Source organism: Tamandua tetradactyla, chromosome 2 (genome assembly GCF_023851605.1).
Source record: "Tamandua tetradactyla isolate mTamTet1 chromosome 2, mTamTet1.pri, whole genome shotgun sequence".
NCBI classification, from domain to species: domain Eukaryota; kingdom Metazoa; phylum Chordata; class Mammalia; order Pilosa; family Myrmecophagidae; genus Tamandua; species Tamandua tetradactyla.
Window position 1 is genome coordinate 90,922,567 of NC_135328.1, and position 22,688 is coordinate 90,945,254.

The 22,688-nt window shown below is 36.4% G+C and overlaps 1 protein-coding gene, 1 non-coding gene and 1 pseudogene across 8 annotated transcripts in view; 2 read left to right on the forward strand and 1 right to left on the reverse strand.

Annotated features, from left to right (window-relative positions):
* KDM4C (lysine demethylase 4C) overlaps nucleotides 1–22,688 on the reverse strand; it is a 596,944-nt gene that overhangs the window by 424,831 nt on the left and 149,425 nt on the right. The gene's annotated exons all lie outside the window — the stretch shown is intronic.
* LOC143675178 (U6 spliceosomal RNA) lies at nucleotides 2,953–3,059 on the forward strand. The gene has a single exon (XR_013171422.1). It is a non-coding gene; the product is annotated as a U6 spliceosomal RNA (small nuclear RNA).
* LOC143673553 (small ribosomal subunit protein uS9 pseudogene) lies at nucleotides 4,926–5,356 on the forward strand (annotated as a pseudogene).

Here is a 22,688-nt window from a genome sequence, read left to right on the forward strand (position 1 = left end):
AACTCCTACATTTGGAGAAATCTAAGCTTTATTTCTGACTGCCACTATCTTTCAAAAATAACCTTGACTGAGTCCCCTGACATGACCAAACCTACACATACATGTCTAAGAAGAAGAAGGTATAGAACAAAGATTGCTGGCCTAATAAACTCAGATTATAACCACAGCTCTTTAATCAATAAGGGCAAAAACAAAACAAAACAAAAAAAATCACTGAAATTTTCTGAGCTTTAAGTCTTTCTTCATGAAAAACTTTAAGATTATAGCACCAACTCCGCCGACCTCACACAGGTGCTCAGAGTACTGAACAGGCTAAAAGACACAAAATGTTTGGAAAATATAAATTATTATTCATCAAACCAATGTAATAAATATCTCCATTATTCTCCAATAAATCTTATTTGAATGCCTCCCTCAAACACAGTCAAATCTGTGATAAGTGATAACAAAGGCCTTTGAAATTTACTTTGGAGGTTCTGCAAATAATGTTTGCAGTAGTTTCTACTGGACAAGACCAAGGATGTCATAATACTCAAACCTAATTTATTTTCCTAAAATAAAGAGTCAAATGTTAAAATAAATTCAGTAGATTGAAATGTTAGTGATCAATGAAAGGGAGCCTTAAGGGGTATGGTATATATGAATTTTTTTCTGTTTTCTTTTTATTTCTTTTTCTGAACTGATGCAATGTTCTAAGAAATCATCATCATGATGAATACACAAAAACAAAAAATTAAAAAAAGGCATATAACTTTTATTAGAGGATGTGAAAATAGATTACCTGGTGTGATGGTCTGAAACTATTATGTGCCCCAGAAAAGCCATGTTCTTTTCATCTTAATCCAATCTTATGGAGGCAGACTCACTGGGTGGGACCTTTTGATTAGGTTGTTCCCATGAAGATGAGAACCACCTAATTGTGGGTAGGACCTTTTGATTACATGAAGATGTGACCCCACCCATCCAAGGTGGGTCTCTTAATTAGTTTATCGAAGTCCTGAAAAGAGCTCACAGAGAAAGAGCTCAGCACTAATACAGCACTGAGCAGACACCTAGACACAGATACCTGGAGGTGCAGAAAGAAAGCCCCCTGCAGCAGCCAGAAGGACCCATAGGGACTGAGAGAGCCATCTTGAAACCAATCCAGGAAAACCAGCAGACTTTGCCATGTGCCTTTCCATCTGACAGAGAAACCTGGATGTTCTGAGAAGGTATCCTTTTGTTCATGCCTTAATTTGGACATTTTCAGGCCTTGGAATTGTAACCTGTAATTTAATAAATTCCCTTCATAAAAGTCAATCCATTTCTGGTACACTGCATTCCAGAGTTTAGCAAACCAAAACACCTGGTATAATAGAGGATTATCGCTTCAAACTTCCTTTTCCTACTTTTGTTTTCTATTATTGTTGAACCGGTTAATGGCCTCCAAGGACAGTCTCTAACCTAAAACTGAAGAGCAATTAAAGCACCAGGTCTCTTTTATATATTTAAGTAAGGTGTACACCTAGTTAGTCATTTACGTCAAATGCTATACCATATACGAACTTACACAGTACTTAAAACAATCATATAAAATAGGTAATATTATACCCAAAAAAACAAATGAAGATAATACCACTAACTAGTAGAAAGAGGCAAAGATAAACATAAATCTATATGACTCCTAGGCCTTCACTTTAAAACTCTACAATACAAGATCTGATTATTTTAAAGCACAACATTTCATTCTCTTCTCTCAGCATCAGTTGTCAATAAAGATCCCATTAGTTGAAACTGAGGGGAGGTAAACACATAAAGCTACTACTTTCTCCCCATGCAGGGTACAGTCATCATAAAAACACTGGCAAAGCTTATAATACAAGTTGATTCACTTGGGGCCCGGTGGTAGTATTAAACGTTAAGAGCTATCTCCCAAAAGACCCCAGCTATAGACAAGATGCAAAACAAAGGTCAGAATTTGCCAAATCACTCAAAGCTTAAGACCATCAAGTCTCAGCAGAAAACCTGTGCAATGGCCCAAATCTACAGACAAATGCAACTTTCCAAGTTCTGCCCCCTCTCAAATAAAGCTCTCCGTTAAATATTCAGCAGGTCCTTTAGCAATACTTGTAACTCATCCTACTGGGCAAACCTTTTCTTCCTGGCCCCTACCTGCTTTCACCAAAATTACACAGTCTGCTTCTAGATCTGCCCAAGTCCATTTGGGGTAAGCCAGCAGTTTCCTTCTCTTTGTCTGGCTATCATAAACAATTTACCAGTGGACCAAGATCTGTGCCACTGACAACTTTATCAGGGACATTTCCTTTCAATTTCTGTATCTTCCTTCTATCAGGATCAGATGGGCAGTTTGAAAGGAGCTGCTAAATCTTCATTACTGTATCGAGAACCAGAGATGTTTAGGGACCAGGCCTTAGCACCTCCTACAAAGGAGGTAGATACCACAAACCAACATAAGAAGACAAACAATGCTTCTAAAAACCTATACAGAGAAACCATGCCAAGCCTTATTTCACAGCCCATCAGCTCTGTGCATGGGTCTCTAAATATAAGGCCATATCCAGCCAACAAAAATTATTCACAAAACTGTGAATAGCCTGGACTCCCTGCTGCAATGACTGAACTCAACCACTGGAAAACCTGACAGATAACATTCCAATAATATGCTATGTTGGAAATCTCATCAAAACACACACTGTCAACAAAAAGTAATTAAATCATGACAAAAATAAATAATGACAATAAATAGTGACAACAAATAAATAATACGGGAGGATACTGGATATTTTGAGTGTTCTTTCTCACTTTTCTTTTTCGTAGTAATGAAAATATTCAAAAATCTACCATGGTGACAAATGCACAAGTATATCATAATGCTTTGAACCACTGTGCAATTTGGGTGATTACATGGTATGTAAAAACATATCCCAATAAAGTTGCATTAAAAAAGAAAAAGTACTGGCTTCGACAGCACATATACTAAAACTGGAACGATACAGAGAAGATTAGCACAGCCCCTGCACAAGGATGACATGCAAATTCATGAAGCGTCCCATATTTTAAACACACACACACACACACACACAAATACTGGGTGGTACAACAGTGGCTCAGTGGCAGAATTTTCGCCTGCCATGCCGGAGACCTGGGTTCAATTCCAGGTTCGATTCCCAGAGTCTGCCCATGCAAAAAAAAAAAAACACAAAGTGTCACAATCTTCCTATCAGAGGAAAGAGAGGAAAGAACGTGGAGTTGTGCAATGCCAGGTAAGGACTGCTGAGCATCTGCTCCTACATAGAGAATGACTTGCCACAAGCCAAGGAAAAACAATGAACCTAACAGTTACCAAAGAGGAACACCTATAGAAACATTGAAACTGAATAACATTCTGAAGGAGTAGAAGAACAGTTTGTTTTTGCTTTTTTTTACATGGGCAGGCACCAGCAATCAAACCCAGGTCTCCGGCATAGCAGGTGAGAATTCTGCCACTGAGCCACCATCCCACCGCCCATAAGAATAGTTTTTGTAAGAAAATATTAGGTAAGTCGAAGCTACTAGAGTTCTTAAAAGAGTTATATATGTCCTACACTTCTACAGAAGATTATAGATAAACAATGAGATTCTCCAGGCACAGATTTTAGCTAATATTAAGTCAACAACCTGATTGTATATGTGCAGGATGGAAATTTTCAGGCTCACAGATGGCTAAACATCTTTTCAATAGTAAATTATCAAAATAATAGAAATAAATCACAGAATTCTTTTCAATGCTAAGGAGCATCCATTTTCATTTTAAAATTTGTTCAGCACATAAAGTACTTGAGTAAAAAAATTTCAGTTTCATAAGATAATGAGCCATTGCTACCTCACAAACAAATAAAAATGCAAAAATCATATAAATCAATTTTTCCCATAACATTTCTGATGGAACATTAGTCTGACAAAACCACAGTATGCTGTTGTCAAATAACTGTGGCCTCTTTGTCTCCATGTTAGAGAGTTATAGTAGAGATAGGGTACCTCAAAGTATCTGAGAGGCCCTGTTGTAAATAAGCCTGTTTATCTTTGCTTAACCCCTATTTCCCTCATTCATGTAATACATTAATATCCAATAATCTACTGTGTGGGACAATACATTAGAGAAAGTGTTACAGTAGACAGATCCGTGAATGCCTCAAGCCCAAATGTGTGGGACAACATATTAGAGGAAGTGTTAAAGTAGATAGTTCTGTGAATGCCTCATGCCCAAATATAAAATAATTCTGGTTCAGATCAGAGATGACATTTCAGAACCTACAATACACACATGTAATTTGATTGTGTCACCTAAAAACAAGCAGAGATAGTGAAATTTTTAAAAATTAAAACAGCCCAAAAAAGGTACTTCCAAATGAAAACAAACTAAAAAAATCAAAACTAAGAAGTAAACAAGGAAGATTTTATCTAACTATAAAATTACTAAATATTTAGTAATTTTAAATGATAAATCATTAAAACTGATAAACCAAGAATGGGCTTTATTCTTTCAAAAGAGAAATTATAGCATCTCTATCAAAGACCAGAAAGAGGCTCTTTTAAAACAAAGATAAACAATAAGTAAACTACAAACCACGTTAACACACATGTTCTTTCTTCCCTCACCCATCAAGCAGCAAAATGAAATGAAGAATTTCAACCTCAAGCAACAGCATTGCAGTATCAGAAAAGCAGCACTCTACCTCTCACCAATTATGGAATCTGATAATTGCTTAATTTTCTGTCCATGGCAGTGCTGTGGTCAGCTGGGCCATGACACACTATTGCAGCCACCTTGAAAGAACCTTTATAAAGAAAGGTCCAGTCTCCTATAAGAGCTACTATAAAAAATAAAATCTTCTTTCCCAGTTATGGCGCCATGTGGTGAAGAACTCAAGTCTAAGGCAGCAACCATGCGGTCCAAGGGCCTATTGCCATCAGTGCAGGTATTCGGATGCAAGAAGACACCTGCAGCCATGGCAAACAGGGCAACGGCCTCATCAAGTGAATGAGGGGCCCCTGGAGATGATCGAGCCATGCACAACTGCAGTACAAGCTCCTGAAACTTGTTCTGCTTCTGAGCAAAGAATGGTTCACTGGTATAGACAAATGTGTCCATGTGAAGGGTGGTGGTCATATGGCCCAGATCTACACAATCTGCCAGTCCATTTCCAAAGCCCTAGTGTTCTATTATCAGAAATACATGGATGAGGCTTCCAAGAAGGAGATCAACAACATCCTCATACAGTATGACCAGACCCTGCAAGTAGCAGACCCCCATTACTGTGAATCCATGAAATTTAGCGACCCTGGTGTCCAGTCCCAGCACCAGAAATCCTACTGATCATCCATCCTACTGCAAGGAGCAGGGTTCAAATTTATGATAAACAAGGATTTTAAGATCAAAAATGAAAAATTTAAATTAAATATATATATATATATATATACACACACACACACACACACACACACACATACACACACAAACATATCATCTTGCAGCAGAAGTGGGATGCTAATCCAGGCTTGTCTATCTCAGAGGATAGTTGTAAGGATAAGATAGTAAAACATACATGAAAATATTCTGAAAAATTGCCTTAATAACTATTCTTTGAAAACGTAGGTGATTCTGAGTCCATGCTCTTCCCAAAATTACAAACAAGCAAAAACAAATAAACAAAAATTCAACAAATGGTGGTACAATAACAGGATACTCACATGGAAAAATAATGAAATATGACCCCACCATACAGCATAAAAGAAATTCAAAAAAAATTTTTTTAATGTAGGGAAGGTTTCAGACCCACAGCTTCTTTGAGTGCTATGCCCAGAGGGTCCAGAAACCACCCCACCTCAAACAGGGTTGTCGGTATTAGGTTCCAAAGAGCACAGGAAGAAGTGAGACAATACCAATGGCAAGACTTGAGTAAGTATAAATCTGAATAAACCACTCCAGATTAAGTGGGATCTAATACAAGGGACTGAAATAAAATAGCCTTGCGAGTCAGGAGCCAGAGCCTGTATAAGAGTGACAAGGAAGCTACAGGAAGCTATGTAATCTAACCAGTTGCAAAAATCCATAGACAATAAATCTTTGTTTCACACCAAGGCAAACCTGATCAAGGCATTCTGCTTTGTCCACAAAATAGAAAAACTAAAATCATTTGCCTGTAAATTACAGGGAATCATTACAATATCAACAGTTCAGTGAAGATGCACAAAAAGTCCTGTATGACCTTGCACCTGAAGACTCAATCTACTTCACATTCAAACAGTCAAGAACTTTCTTCACTCTGCTATACATGTTTTTGTGGGCTCTTTTCTCATCACTTTACACAGAAGGCTGGTTAGCCATACAAAACAACTGATAAATTCAACTTACAATTATTACTGATCATATTTTCCTTCCAAACAGTAGAAGAGTAAAACTCCATGTACTCCTATTCCCCAAATGAGTTCTCAACCATTAATCTGCCACTCTCTTAGTTAAGGTTTACCTCACTTTCAATGCCATCACTCCATATACCCATTCTGGACAGCTTCAACAGTCCACCAATGAGCTTCTTTTCTCCCCATTCTCTTGCTATGATGCTTCACACCATCAATATTATCCCCAAGTGATCAATTTCCAAACAAAGTTCTGAGTTCAAAATCTCCTTCCTAAACTACAGTGCTATACATCCAGCTCTAAGCAGACCCAAACTAACGAAAAAAAAACTCCGAACTCCACTAGAAAATCAAATTATTAAAAAAAAAAACCTCACTATCTAGATTCTCTAAGACATCGGAGAAAACACTGAAAGAACTTGTTAAAGATTCTCAAGTTTCTAAGTCTATCCAGGGCTCAATACGGTCATCAAAAATATATATAATTATCTCTAATAATTTCATATCAGTGAGGTCACAGAATACAGATTTCCAATGGATGGAGTAGGGTAGAGAATGAGGAGTTAATATTTAAATTGTACAGAGATTCTACTTGGGTGGATAATAAAATTTTGGTAATGAATAGTGGTGATGGTAGCATGAAATTGTGAATGTAATGAACAGCACTGAATTATTTATCTATGAATGTTTAAAAGGGGAAATCTTAGGTTGCATATGTTACTAGAATAAAACTTTCTTTAAAAACATAGGTCTCTATACAACACAAACAGTGAACCCTATTGTAAATGATGCACTATAGTTAACAGTATAATTATACAAACATTCTTTACTGAATTTTTAACAAATGTACCACACTAACACAAGATATTAACAATAGGGTGTTATATAAGAACTCCATATTTTATGTATGATTCTTCTGTAAACCTACTACTGGCCTAATAAAAAAGAAAGAAAGAAAAGAAACAAAACACACTGTGCTCCCTAACGTAAATTATGGACTATAACTAACAACACAATTATAATAGTACACTTTCAACAACTGTAACAAAGGTACCAAAATGAATGCAAAGTGTTAACAGGACAGCTTTGGAGATAGCATAAGGGATGGGGAGGTGGTATATGAGAACTCTGTATTTTCTGCATGATTCTTCAGGAAAGCTACATGTTCTCTAATTTTAATGTTATTTTTTTAAAGAAAAGAGTACATAGATGAACCAGATTACAATATTTCTTCCACCACAAAAATGTCATTGCTGAATTTTACTTAAATGCTGTACTCTGTTTTCTCAGGCGCATTCATTTAAATGCCTTTCTCAAACTCTAGCAATAATAGAAATTGGGACACTTCTTACATCCACTACCATAACTTACATCTCTCATTGGATTGTTGAAAAGATGAAATGAGAAAATGTGTATGAAAATAGGTGAAAACGAAATTAGTAAATAAGCTTTCACAAAAAGAAGAGTAACATTTTCCTTATATTCCACCTCTATCACAAAATTAGTACTGAGTCTTGAATTTCCGTAGGTACTTAGTAATTATTTTATTAAGGCAAGGATCTCAAATGCACTGAAATAATTCCACACTACAAAGATGGAAGCAATACTCCTTAATTTTTCAGATAGAAGTGAGATGATGAGTAACTTAACATACCTATATGTCTGAAAATTATAACAGCAGTTTTTCAGAAGTAAATGTATTATCTGCCTAGTAAATCATAATTCTTTATAACTAAATCCTTCATAAATACTGATTCTATTTCCCATTTTTATAATTCATCATTATGACTCGATATTTCTCATTAACATATCACTTTAAAGAAAATAAAATTATGCTTTTCTTCATTTGGCTCCTATCATTCCCTTCTATATACTTTTTCACAACTCAGCCATTACCTGGTGGGTACTACAATCCAAACAAAAAGACCTAACACTCAATCTCCACTAGTTTGCTAGTAATTTACTAATGTAAATTCCTGTCATTAGTTTATATGGCTGTTTGAAGCCCTTGAAGTTTCAAAGGTAATATATATGAAGAAGGAAAATAAAATTTGGTTACTTCTTTAAAGATTCAAAAACCCAATCTATTTCAAATTGTAATGTGCAGTCTTCTCACCACAATAAAAAGAAAAGTGAATCTTCTAATGACCAAAATGAAATCTCTGGTCCACATTTTAAAAATGAAAAGAATTTAAGAATTTGAGAAAAAAAAATCCATTTACAATAGCAACTAAAAAAAAATTAAATTATCTAGGAATAAATCTAACCAAGGATGTAAAGGACTTGCATATAGAAAACAACAAAAGATTATTAAAAGTGATCAAAGAAGACTTAAATTAATGGAAGGATATTCCATGTTCATGGATTGGAAGAATAAATATTGTTAAGATGTCAAGTCTATCCAGAACAATTTACAGATTTAAAATAATCCCAATCAAAATTCCAACAACTTTCTTAGCAGAACTGGAAAAGCCAATCATCAAATTTATAAGAAAGAGCAAGGAGAACCAAATAGCCAAAGCAATCTTGAAAAAGAAGAATGAAGTTGGAGGATTCATACTTATCAATCTTAAAACTTATTATAGGACAGTGTGATGGTGACTCAGTGGTACAATTCTTGCCTGCCATGCCACAGACCAAGGTTCAATTCCCAGTGCCTGCCCACGCAAAAAGAAACAAACAAACAAAATAACTTTTATTATAAAATCACAGTAATGAAAATAACATGGTACTGGCACAAGGATAGACATATAGACCAAAAGAATTTGAATTTAGAGTTCAGCAATCAACCCTCATATTTACAGCCAACTGATTTTTGATAAGTGAGCAAAGACCACTCACATAGGGAAAAAACAATCTCTTCAAAATGGTGCTGGGAAAACTGATCTCCATTTGCAAAAGAATGAAGCTGGACCAGTACCTCATACTATCTACAAAAATCAACTCAAAAGGGATCATAGTGCCAGAGATGCAGGTTCGATTCCTGGTGCCTGCCCATGCCAATCAATCAATCAATAAATAAATAAATAAATAAAAATGGATCAGAGGTGCACATTCTATCAGTGGTAGAATGCTCGCCTTCCATACAGGAGACCCAGGTTCAATTCATGGTTAATGCACACACACACACACACACACACACACACACCGCCCAAAAAAGAATCAGAGGCAGCAGTAAGAGGAAATGATGTCCTGAAGCACATGGTAAGATGGATGAGCCTTGAAAACATAATACAAATGAAATAAGCCACACGCAAAAGGATAGTTACTGTATGTATGGTAGTTAGGTTCAGGTGTCAACTGGGCCAAGTGAAGGTGCCTAGTTCTATTGCTGTGGACATGGGATAATGGCATGTGTACCTCATCTGTTGCTGATTATATCTGCACTCGGCTAGGAGGCATGCCTGCTGCAGTGAATGATGTTTGATTTAAATGACTGGTGCTTAAATGAGAGAGCTCAATGTGGCACAGCACAAGCAGCATACCTCATCTCAGCACTCTTCTCAGCCCAGGCCTTTGAAGATGAAGAAAGGAATCACCCTGGGGAAAGATGCTGGAACCTAGAGGCCTGGAGAGAAGGCCAGCAGAGATCACCCTGTACCTTCCCACGTAAGAAAGAACCTCAGTTGAAAGTTAGCTGCCTTTCCTCTGAAGAACTATATGTTAACTAAATAATCCCCTTTTATTGAAAGCCAATCCATCTCTGGTGTATTGCATTCCAGCAGCTAGCAAACTAGAACAGTATGATTCCACTTTTATGAACATGGTAAAGGTAAAATTAAAGGCTTATAATATAGAATATAGGGGCCCTAGAGATACACAGAAGCTAGAGATGGGTGAACTGGTTAGCTAATGAGGTTGAACTTAAATGTAAGGGAATAGATAGAAGTGAAGGCATTCACTAGCAGGTCTAGTGATATTACCATATTGAAGGTGAATATGATTGAAAGGGGTTGTACAGACCCATGTGTCCCACAGATTTAACACTAAAATATAAGTAAGTTCTTGCAAGAACTACTGCAACAGTATGAATCTTGTACGAAGAGTGTGTTAACTTCAAGGTATAATAAAAAAAAACTGCTATTGCATTCTATGAGCTACGTTTCACAGGAAAACATCAACACTATCACAGCAATACCAGGGGTAAATAATGGAGGTGGGAGGGACAAAAGTTGAGGGGAAGTTTAGATTTTCTATTGGTGAGGATGTGTTCATTGGTTATCTTTCTCTTGGGAACAATGAAATTATAAGAGTGGTGATGGGCTGTTGACTTTGGACACTATATATGATGCCTAATAAACGGAGATGACTGAAGGACACACTGACTGGAAGTAGACTGGCAAACAATGTTGTATACATATGTATGATCGAATATTGTGCTGCTACAAAAAGGAACAAAGTTGTGAGGCATGCAACATGTGAATGAACCTGAGGGACATTTGGTGAGAAAATTAAGACAGAAAGAAAAGAGCAAATATTGAATGGTCTCATTTAGAAAATATTTGTAAGAAAACAGGGGCCTAGATCGTAAGCTCTTATAGCACTCACATTTAGTCTGGAGTAGTAATTGTTATTTCTGGACTTTGAGAGGCTATTTTATATGTGCATAACCTGGTTATTCAGAGATAAGAACAAAGCCAATCAGATCGGGATTAAGGTAATTCAGAATATAGGGGTAAGGGAACCACATGTACTCATTGAGACCAAAGGAAGAAAGGTTTACTTTGATCAGACCCTAAATTTTCTGTAGCACATAATCTAGTTCAACCTGTCTAGATAGATCATTGAAACAATCCTAACACATGGAGCTCAGAATAAGAATGAGAGCCTTTAATCCTGTATAGCTTAATGTAATACCTGGGTAAATTCCAGAATATAAAAAGCAGTTAATCAAAAAGTACTGGCAAAGTACCTTGAGGAATGCAAGAAATAATATGGAACTAATACATTTTAACAGCTGGGAACTCCCTGACAGCAGGGACACCCAAATCAGTAGGCAAGGCCCTTGATCTTGAGACTTGCTCTTATGAAGCTTATGTAGGTAGTAGAGAAGCTTAATCTACCTATAACTATGCTTACAAGTTACTTCCAGAGGACCTCTTTTGTTGTTCAGATGTGGCCTTTCTCTCTCTAAACCCAACTCTGCAAGTGAAACCATTGCCCTACTGTCTATATGGGACATGATATCTAGGGGTGAAAGTCTCCCTGGTGACATGAAAGATGACTCACAGGGATGAGTCTGGCCCTGGCAGCGTGGAATCACAAATGCCATCCTGACCAAACAGGGGAACAGATGTATAACAAATAAGGCATCAGTGGTTGAGAGAGTTCAGAGTCAAGAAGCTACTCTTGAGATCAGTCTTACACAAGTTTCAATTAGACATTCCTACCTATCATGACTTGCAAACCCTAACCAAAACCATTCCTGCCAATGGTAAAGAACACCTAGGGCATTAGATAAGATTCTACAAAGGTCCCATGTAACAGGGTAACTATCCAGAAACCTACAACCTACAGATGGGTCCCTGGACCAGGTAAGTCCTGAAATGCAGAGGGGCCAGCCTCTCCAGAACATCAACTAGTTCCATCCCCCTATTCCATATTATCCACAGCCCCTTCTAACATGAGAAAGTTAGAATAGGCATAGGCCAAATACCCCAAAAGAGTGGAAGAAAGATCAAAGGAAAGGTGGAGTTATACAGAGAAGGTAGGGATTAACAAACAAGTATAACTGCTGAATCATTATACTGATATTTCTTGGTCTCCAGTATCTTAAGAGCAACCAGGAGTAAAAACCTAAAATTGTGGACCTGGAACCCATACCAAACTCTGAAATTGCTGTGATTTATTTTTCACAAAAAAGGAAAAAAAAAGTTGACGGTAATGATAAATGCACAGCTACAGGACAATATTGTGAACAATTGATTGTACACTTCAGATGATTACATGGGATATGAATAGATGATATACATCAATTTAAAAAAAAAAAAAGGATCAGAGACCTAAACATAAAAGCCAGAACTATCCAAACTCTTAGAAGAAAGCATATGGAAGCATCTTCAGGACCTGGTCATAAGCAATTGTTTCTCAGATTTCACACGCAAGGCACAAACAACAAAAGAAAAAAATGGGTAAAAGGGACCTCATTACAATGTAAAATTTTGCTTCTTAAAAGACTTTATCACAAAAGTAAAATGACAACCTACAAAATGGGAGAAATTATTTGGAAACCATATATCTGACAACATTTAATAGCCAGAATTTATAAAGAAATCCGTCAACACAACAATAAAAAGTCAAACAACCCAATTCAAAAATAAGCAAAAGATAATATTTGACTTTTTTGATTCTGACATTTCATTCAACACACTGTCCTCAAGGCTTCAGTCATATGGACTAACTATAATATACAAACTCAGAGAATTTAAGCCGAGAGCATGGGTTATTAGTTTGGGGCCTACTATAAAGGTTCCTAGATTGTAAGCTCTTATAACAATTACACCTATTCCAGACTTGTAATTGTTATTCCTAAAGTATGAGTTACTGAGCTATTTGTGTATAATCTGATCATTTCCTGAAACGTTGGGAATTTATGTGACATCTGAGACTTAGATTTAGAGCTCTGAAGCTATGAAAGTGAACAATACTCCATACAGGAACTGTTTAAAAAGTTGGAAAGTGATCAGACTTTATGTAGAGATATAAATGAAGACAATCTGGACAGGACTAAGGTAAATCAGAACACAGGGTAAAGGATAATATGGTCTATATTTTAAAACTTCAACTTCTGTGTGAGACCAAAGGAAGAAATGTTTATTTGGTGGAAAACTTATATTTCAAGTAGCACATTATCTAATTTAACTGTATAGTCAGTTTATTTGAACACCATAATTACATGGAATCTTGAGTATGATGTGAGATCTTGTTGGTTTGTACAGATTAGTGTCATGCCCCATACACCCCAGAGTAATTTGGCCATAGAATAAAGAAGTATTTGCAAAGTCCCACTGGGGGACTGGGGAGAAAGGAAGAAATATTCATCTTCCCATTGGGGAATTCCTGTTATTCTCGTAAGCAGTGGGGACAGCGAACTTCATAGGCTGAGCCCTTGGTCTTGGGTTCACCCTAATGAAACTTATTTCTCCAAAGAAGATAAGCCTACTTATAATCATGCCTCAGAGTCACCCTCATAGAACCTACTCTTTCGTTGCTCAGATGTGGCCTCTCTCTCTAATCCAACTTGGCAGGTGAAACCACTGCCCTTCCCTCTATGTGGGATATGATTTCCAGGCATGTAAATCTGTCTGGTAACATGGGACAGGACCCACAGGGATGAGCCGGGACCAAACATCGCAGTACTGAGAAAGCCTTCTTGTCCAAAAGAGGGAAGAAAGAGTTGAGACAAAATAAAGTTTCCATGACTGAGAGATTTCAAACTGAGTCAAGAGGTTATCCTGGAGGTTATTCTTATGCATTAAATAGATATCCCATTTTAGTTTATGGTGTATTGGAACGGTTAGAAGGAAGTACTTAAAACTGCTGAACAGTATTCCAGAAACCTTGACTCTTGAAGGCAACTGTATAACTATTTCACAATGTGGTGATTGTGAAAACCTAGCGGCGGATGCTCCCTTGATCAGGGTATGGACAGACGAATACAAAATATAAGGACAAATAATAATAACAAGGGGTTAAAAAAATTGGATAAATTGTAATGCTAGTGATAAACGAGAAGGAGGGGTAAGGGGTAGGAGATGTATAGGTTTTTTTCTGAACTGATAGAAACAGTTCTAAAAATGTTCATGGTGATGAATACACACCTATGTGATGATATTGTGAGCCACTGATTCTATACTCTGCATAGACCATATATGCATGAAGATATCCCAATGAAAATGTTTTTTAAATAGGCAAGAGAACATACATTTCTCCAAGGAAGATATACAAATGGCTAGAAAGTTCATGAAAATATACAAAATGTCATTATCCAATGGGAAATGGAAATCCAAACCACAGGATACCATTTTTCTTCCACTAGAATGGCTATCATTTAAAAAAGAAAAAATTACAATCTTGAGAGAGGATGTGGAAAAATAGGGACAATCACATACTAAAGGTCAGCATGTAAAATGGTATACCTGCTATGGAAGATAGTTTGGCATTTCCTCAGAAAGTAAGTATATAATTACCATGCGACCTGGGAAACCCAGTTTTAGATTAAAATAATAATAATATATTAATAATAAATAATAATAGTATATATATAGAAAGTAGAGGCTTTTACAGATACTTCACACTCCAATGTTCATAGTGGCATTATTCACAACAGTCAAAAGATGTAGGCAACCCAAATCCATCAACAAATGAATAAATAAATAAAACGTGGTACATATACATAATGAAGTATTATACAGCCATAAAAAGGAATGACGTTTTGATACCTGTGACATCCTTGAAGAGAACACGTTAAGTGAAAGAAGCTAGACACAAATTTTGAAGACATTATGCTAAGTGAAATAATCTAAATACAAAAGGTCAAATATTGTATGATCTCACTGATATGAAATAACTAGAAAAGCAAACTCAGGGTGTCAGAATGAAGAATGTTGGTAAGCAGGGGATAGAGTGGGTATGAAATAGGGAGTTGAGGCTTAAAATATTGACACTTTCGTTTGGGACAATGAAAAAGTTTTGGTAATGGATGGCAGTGATGGTAGCACTACATTTTGAATGAAATTAACAGCACTGAATTAAATTTTGAATATGGTTAAACGGAGAAATTTCAGGTTGTATATATATATTGCTAGAATAAAAAATGTTTTTAAAACTCCATGGAATTATACAACACAAATAATGAATCCTAAATTAAACCACAGACTACACTTAATACTACAATTACTAAAATGCTCTTATTAATTGTAACAAATATAGCACACCAATGCAAGTGTTAATAATAAGGTGGTATATGGAAACATGTATTTTATGCATGATACTTTGGTAAACCCACACTTGTCTAATAAAAAATTAATAAAATTTTAGTAAAGAAAAAACAGACAGGATTTTCTTAGGATGTTTATACAAAGAGAATGAAATAAGATCCCCAAGGAATTTCTTTTGCTTTAAAGTTCATTACAATGTATGGCTTCTTCTTTTCTATGAAAATATCTTGCACTATCTAAACCCTTTTAAAAGAGACCTAATTTTCTTTTTGTATTTTGTACATACAAAATACCTATAATTTTATAGCAATGCTTTCTTTTCTTTCTGGAATTCCTGACAACAAGCAATACCGAGTTAGTTTTGAAAAATGAAAAAACAAATCTGTAACAATACTGCCATACAGAAAGACAGACTGTTCATCTAAAAAACAGTAAATATGAAGATGAAAAGGATGGCAGAAAAACGGGGAAGTCTCACATTCAAAAGTTCACAGAAAGCTTGGGGCTCCTGCTTTTGACTCAGGTCCACTGAGAGTTTGAGGTTAATGTCATCCCTACTTCAAGGCAGAACAATGTCCAAAGTTCTTGACAGCAAAGCATCCTCCGTTTAGATCTGCAAGATTTCCACAAATTCAGAAAAAACCAAAGCATTCAATCAAATATTTACATGCACTTAAGTAGGCAAGCCAACATTGGAGAAGGCTACCCAAACAACAAAACATTTAGGAACTTTTTGCACACAAGGATGGAAGATATTAGAACTATCAGAGCGACTAAAGAACATGAAATGTTTAGTAAAACAATGAATAACATCACAAAAACAAGCAAGAAATAAACTATTTGAAATGACCAGTTAAATTGAAGAGACTAATTTCTAGAATGAACTACATAATCATTAAACTAAAAAACTCAATAAAAGAATTAAAAGCAAAAATAGTAAATAGAAGATAAAATTTAGGAAAGTAACACAATGCAGTACGTAAAGATATGAGTTGCAAAATGTGAAAACTAAGTTAAGCAATACTGAGGACAGAATAAGTGGGGCTATGGTTTCTCTAATGAGAGTTCCATGAGAAAATGAAAATACAAAAAACAAGGCAACAACAGATGAGACTGATAAATTTCATCACATTAAAATTAAAATCTATGTTCATTAAAAAATATTGCATGCACAAAAAACAAAAACACGAAAAGTACAAGGCATAACTGGAGTAAATATTTCAACAACTGACATAATTCTGATATATAGAATGCTAAAAGAACTACAAATAAGAAAAAGTCAAACAATCCAACAGACAGAAGACATTTCACAAAATAGAAAACATAAATGGCAATAAAGTAACAAATTCACACAGTGGGGCACACAGGTGGTTCAGTGGTAGAATGCTCACCTGCCATGCGGGAAACCTGGGTTAGATTCCCAGTCCATGCACTTCCCAAAAAAAAAAAAAAAAAAAATTCAACAAATTATGTTGTAATAACAGGATACTTACACGGAAAAACAATGAAATGTAACCCCGATATACAGCATTAAAAAAAAAAAAAAAAAAAAAACAGGGAAAGAAAACTAACCAAACTGAATATATTATTTAAAAATACATCCACACCCGACACAACAAACAAATACATCACCACAAGCAAACTCATTGCCCTCCCCCTGTCTACGTGGGACATGACTCCCAGGGGTGTGGACCTTCCTGGCAACGTGGGACAGAAATCCTAGAACGAGCTGAGACTCAGCATCAAAGGATTGAGAAAAATTTATCCACTGAAAGGGGGAAGAGAGAAATGAGACAAAATGAAGTGTCAATGGCTGAGAGATTCCAAACAGAGTCAAGAAGTTATCCCGGAGATTATTCTTAAGCATTAAATAGATATCACTTTGTTACTTAAGGCATACAGAAAGGCTGGAGGGAACCACCTAAAAATGTAGAGCTGTAATCCAGTGGCCATGTTTCTGAAAGATGATTGTATTATGATAAAGCTTCCACAATGTGACTGTGAGATGGTGAAAACCTTGTGTCTGATGCTTCTTTTGTCTACCTCATGGACAGATTAGTGAAACATGCGCATTAAAAATAAATAAATAGGGTCAAGATGGCGGCTTAATAACGTGAACATTTAGTTTGACCTCCAGAACAACTACTAAATAACCAGAAACAGTACAGAACAGCTCCCGGAGCTACAATAGTGACCAGACACACAGAGTACCCCAGTCTGGACCAGCTGGGAGCACCCCCCAGAACTGTGAGTTCCCAAAACTGCGGCAGCCAGCACCCCTCCCCCACAGGCAACTTTCCAGAGGGGAAAGGAAAGGACTTTACCAGCAGCAGGGACTGGGTACAATCAAACGCCAACTGTGGAACTAATTAACAAATTCTGACTACTAAAAATAGGCCCCCAGCTTAGATGAACCTGATCAAAGCGGAGGTTGCTCATTTTTGACCCGGCGACAAGGGGGGCAGGACTGACAGAAAAAGGGGGAAAAAAAAGAAGGAAACAGAGGTTTTTATAGCTGTGTATCTACAAAGGCTTGACTGCCTCTGGATACAGCGGCAGGACCTTTCAGGCTGCAACTGCCCCAGGCATAGGCAGAAGTGAGCTCTTTTGGGAGCTTATCTGGAGACTGTGCCTTTCCCAGGGGAGAAGTGAAGCCCCGCCCAGGTGGAATCCCTCCATCAAGGAATTCAGACACCAGGGCTTGGTAATTTGAAGCCATTAAAACCAGCCTACAACCTCTCCTCTGTCTCCACCACGCCCAGCAGGAAGAGTCTGCCAAAGTTAAAGGTACCGCATCATCTTATGCTGGTGGGACCTGCAGTCAGACAAGCGCCACACACAGGGCAGGATAAGAAAAACAGAGTCCAGAGACTTCACAGGAAAGCCTTTCAACCTGCTAGGTCTCACCCTCAGGGAAAACAGACGCAGATGACTCTTTCCTCCTGATAGGAGGCCAGTTTGGTCTGGGAAAATCTGGCTGGGGTCTATAACATATAAGTAGACCCTCTTATGTGTGTGGCGGGGGGGAAGGCACCACACAAACAGGGCAAGAAACAAGAAAACAAGAACTGAAAAATTATCCTCTGTTAAACAAAACTTAAGCTAAAGGTCCAGATAAAGCTGAACGGAAAGTCAAAGAACAGATAGACAACAAACTCATCCAGCAAGAAAATTCTAGATAAAAGAAGTGAAAGCAATCTCCAGAATAAACTAATTAAGGTAATTAAATGCCTAGACGCCAGCAAAAAATAACAAATCACACTAGGAAAACTGAAGATATGGCCCAGTCAAAGGAACAAACCAATAATTCAAATGACATACAGGAGCTAAAACAATTAATTCAGAATATACGAACAGACATGGAAAACCTCATCAAAAACCAAATCAATGAATTGAGGGAGGATATAAAGAAGGCAAGGAAAGAACAAAAAGGAGAAACTGAAAGTCTGAAAAAACAAATCACAGAACTTATGGGAATGAAAGACACAGCAGAAGAGATAGAAAAAACAATGGAAACCTACAATGGTAGATTTCGAGAGACAGAACATAGGATTTCTGAACTGGAGGATGGAACATCTGAAATCCAACAAGAAACAGAAACTATAGGGAAAAAAATGGAAAAATATGAGCAGGGACTCAGGGAATTGAAAGATAATATGAAGCGCATGAATATACGTGTTGTGGGTGTCCCAGAAGGAGAAGAGAAGGGAAAAAGAGGAGAAAAACTAATGGAGGAAATTATCACTGAAAATTTCCCAACTCTTATGAAAGACCTAAAATTACAGATTCAAGAAGTGCAGCGCACCCCAAAGAGATTAGACACAAATAGGCGTTCTCCAAGACATTTAATAATAAGAATGTCAGAGGTCAAAGAGAAAGAGAGGATCTTGAAAGCAGCAAGAGAAAAACAATCCATCACATACAAGGGAAACCCAATAAGACTATGTGTAGATTTCTCAGCTGAAACCATGGAAGCTAGAAGACAGTGGGATGATATATTTAAATTACTAAAAGAGAAAAACTGCCAACCAAGACTACTATATCCAGCAAAATTGTCCTTCAAAAATGAGGGAGAAATTAAAACATTCTCAGACAAAAAGTCACTGAGAGAATTTGTGACCAAGAGACCAGCTCTGCAAGAAATACTAAAGGGAGCACTAGAGTCAGATGCGAAAAGACAGAAGAGAGAGGTATGGAGAAGAGTGTAGAAAGAAGGAAAGTCAGATATGATATATATAATACAAAAGGCAAAATGGTAGAGGAAAATATTATCCAAACAGTAATAACACTAAATGTTAATGGACTGAATTCCCCAATCAAAAGACATAGACTGGCAGAATGGATTAAAAAACAGGATCCTTCCATATGCTGTCTACAGGAAACACATCTTAGACCCAAAGATAAACATAGGTTGAAAGTGAAAGGTTGGGAAAAGATATTTCATGCAAATAACAACCAGAAAAGAGCAGGAGTGGCTATACTAATATCCAACAAATTAGACTTCAAATGTAAAACAGTTAAAAGAGACAAAGAAGGACACTACCTACTAATAAAAGGAACAATTAAACAAGAAGACATAACAATCATAAATATTTATGCACCGAACCAGAATGCCCCAAAATACGTGAGGAATACACTGCAAACACTGAAAAGGGAAATAGACACATATACCATAACAGTTGGAGACTTCAATTCACCACTCTCATCAATGGACAGAACATCTAGACAGAGGATCAATAAAGAAATAGAGAATCTGAATATTACTATAAATGAGCTAGACTTAATAGACATTTATAGGACATTACATCCCACAACAGCAGGATACACCTTTTTCTCAAGTGCTCATGGATCATTCTCAAAGATAGACCATATGCTGGGTCACAAAGCAAGTCTTAACAAATTTAAAAAGATTGAAATCATACACAACACTTTCTCGGATCATAAAGGAATGAAGTTGGAAATCAATAATAGGCGGAGTGCCAGAAAATTCACAATTATGTGGAGGCTCAACAACGCACTCTTAAACAACAAGTGGGTCAAAGAAGAAATTGCAAGAGAAATTAGTAAATACCTCTAGGTGAATGAAAATGAAAACACAACATATCAAAACTTATGGGATGCAGCAAAGGCAGTGCTAAGAGGGAAATTTATTACCCTAAATGCCTATATCAGAAAAGAAGAAAAGGCAAAAATTCAGGAATTAACTGTCCACTTGGAAGAACTGGAGAAAGAACAGCAAACTAACCCCAAAGCAAGCAAAAGGAAAGAAATAACAAAGATTAGAGCAGAAATAAATGAAATTGAAAACATGAAAACAATAGAGAAAATCAATAAGACCAGAAGTTGGTTCTATGAGAAAATCAATAAGATTGATGGGCCCTTATCAAGATTGACAAAAAGAAGAAGAGAGAGGATGCAAATAAATAAGATCAGAAATGGAAGAGGAGACATAACCACTGACCTCACAGAAATAAAGGAGGTAATAACAGGATACTATGAACAACTTTACGCTAATAAATACAACAATTTAGATGAAATGAATGGGTTCCTAGAAAGACATGAACAACCAAGTTTGACTCAAGAAGAAATAGATGACCTCAACAAACCAATCACAAGTAAAGAAACTGAACTAGTCATTCAAAAGCTTCCTAAAAAGAAAAGTTCAGGACCAGACGGCTTCACATGTGAATTCTATCAAACATTCCAGAAAGAATTAGTACCAACTCGCCTCAAACTCTTCAAAATAATCAAAGTGGAGGGAAAGCTACCTAATTCATTCTATGAAGCCAACATCACCCTCATACCAAAACCAGGCAAAGATATTACAAAAAAAGAAAACTACAGACCAATCTGTCTAATGAATATAGATGCAAAGATCCTCAACAAAATTCTACCAAATCAAATCCAACAGCACATTAAAAGAATTATACCATGACCAAGTAGATTCATCCCAGGTATGCAAGGATGGTTAGTCATAAGAAAATCAATTAACATAATACACCATATCAACAAATCAAAACAGAAAAACCACATGGTCATCTCAATGGATGTAGAAAAGGCATTTGACCAAATTCAACATCCTTTCCTGTTGAAAACACTTCTAAGGATAGGAATAGAAGGAAACTTCCTCAACATGATAAAGGGAATATATGAAAAATCCACAGTTAATATCATCCTCAATGGGGAAAAACTGAATACTTTCTCCCTAAGATCAGGAACAAGACAGGAGGTTCACTATCTCTATTGTTATTCAACACTGTTGGGAGTTCTAGCCAGATAAATTAGACAAGAAAAAGAAATATAAGGCATCAAAACTGGAAAGGAAGAAGTAAAATTCTCACTGTTTACAGAAGATATGATCCACCATCACGACCGCTATCCAACACTGTTTTGGAAGTTCTAGCCAGAGCAAATAAACAAGAAAAAGAAATACAAGGCATCAAAACTGGAAAGGAAGAAGTAAAATTCTCACTATTTAGATCATATGATACTATATGTCGAAAATCCACAGCAAAACTACTAGAGCTAATAAATGAGTATAGTAAAGTGGCAGGTTACAAGATCAACACTCAAAAATCTGTAGTGTTTCTATACACTAGTAATGAACAATCTGAGGAGGAAATCAAGAAAAAAATTCCGTTTACAATTACAAGCAAAAGAATAAAATACTTAGGAATAAATTTAACTAAAGAGAAAAAAAGACCTGTACAAAGAAAACTACAAGAAATTGTTAACAGAAATCATAGATGACCTAAATAAATGGAAGGGCATACCATGTTCATGGAGTGGAAGACTAAATATAGTTAAGATGTCAAGTTACCTAAATTGATTACAGAATCAATGCCATACCAATTAAAATCCCAAGAACATACTTTTCAGAAATAGCAAAAGCAATAACTAAATTTATCTAGAAGTACAGGGTGCCCCAAATAGCTAAAAGTATCGTGAGAAAAAAAAAAAAATGAAGTTGGAAGTCCCACGCTACCTGACTTTATGGTGCATTATGAAGCTACATTGGTCTAAACAGAAAGGTACTGGCGTAAAGATAGATACACTGACCAATGGAATCGAATAGAGTGTTCAGATATAGACCCTCTCATCTATGGACAACTGATCTTTGATAAGACAATCAAGCCAACCCACCTGGGACAGAACAGTCTGCTCAATAAATGGTGCCTAGAGAACTGGGTATACATATTGCAAAAGAATGAAAGAGGATCCATATCTCACACCCTATACAAAAATTAACTCAAAATGGATCATTAGACCTAAGACCATAAAACTGTTGGAAGAAAATGTAGGGAAATATCTTATAAATCTTATAATAGGAGGCAATTTCCTAGACTTTAC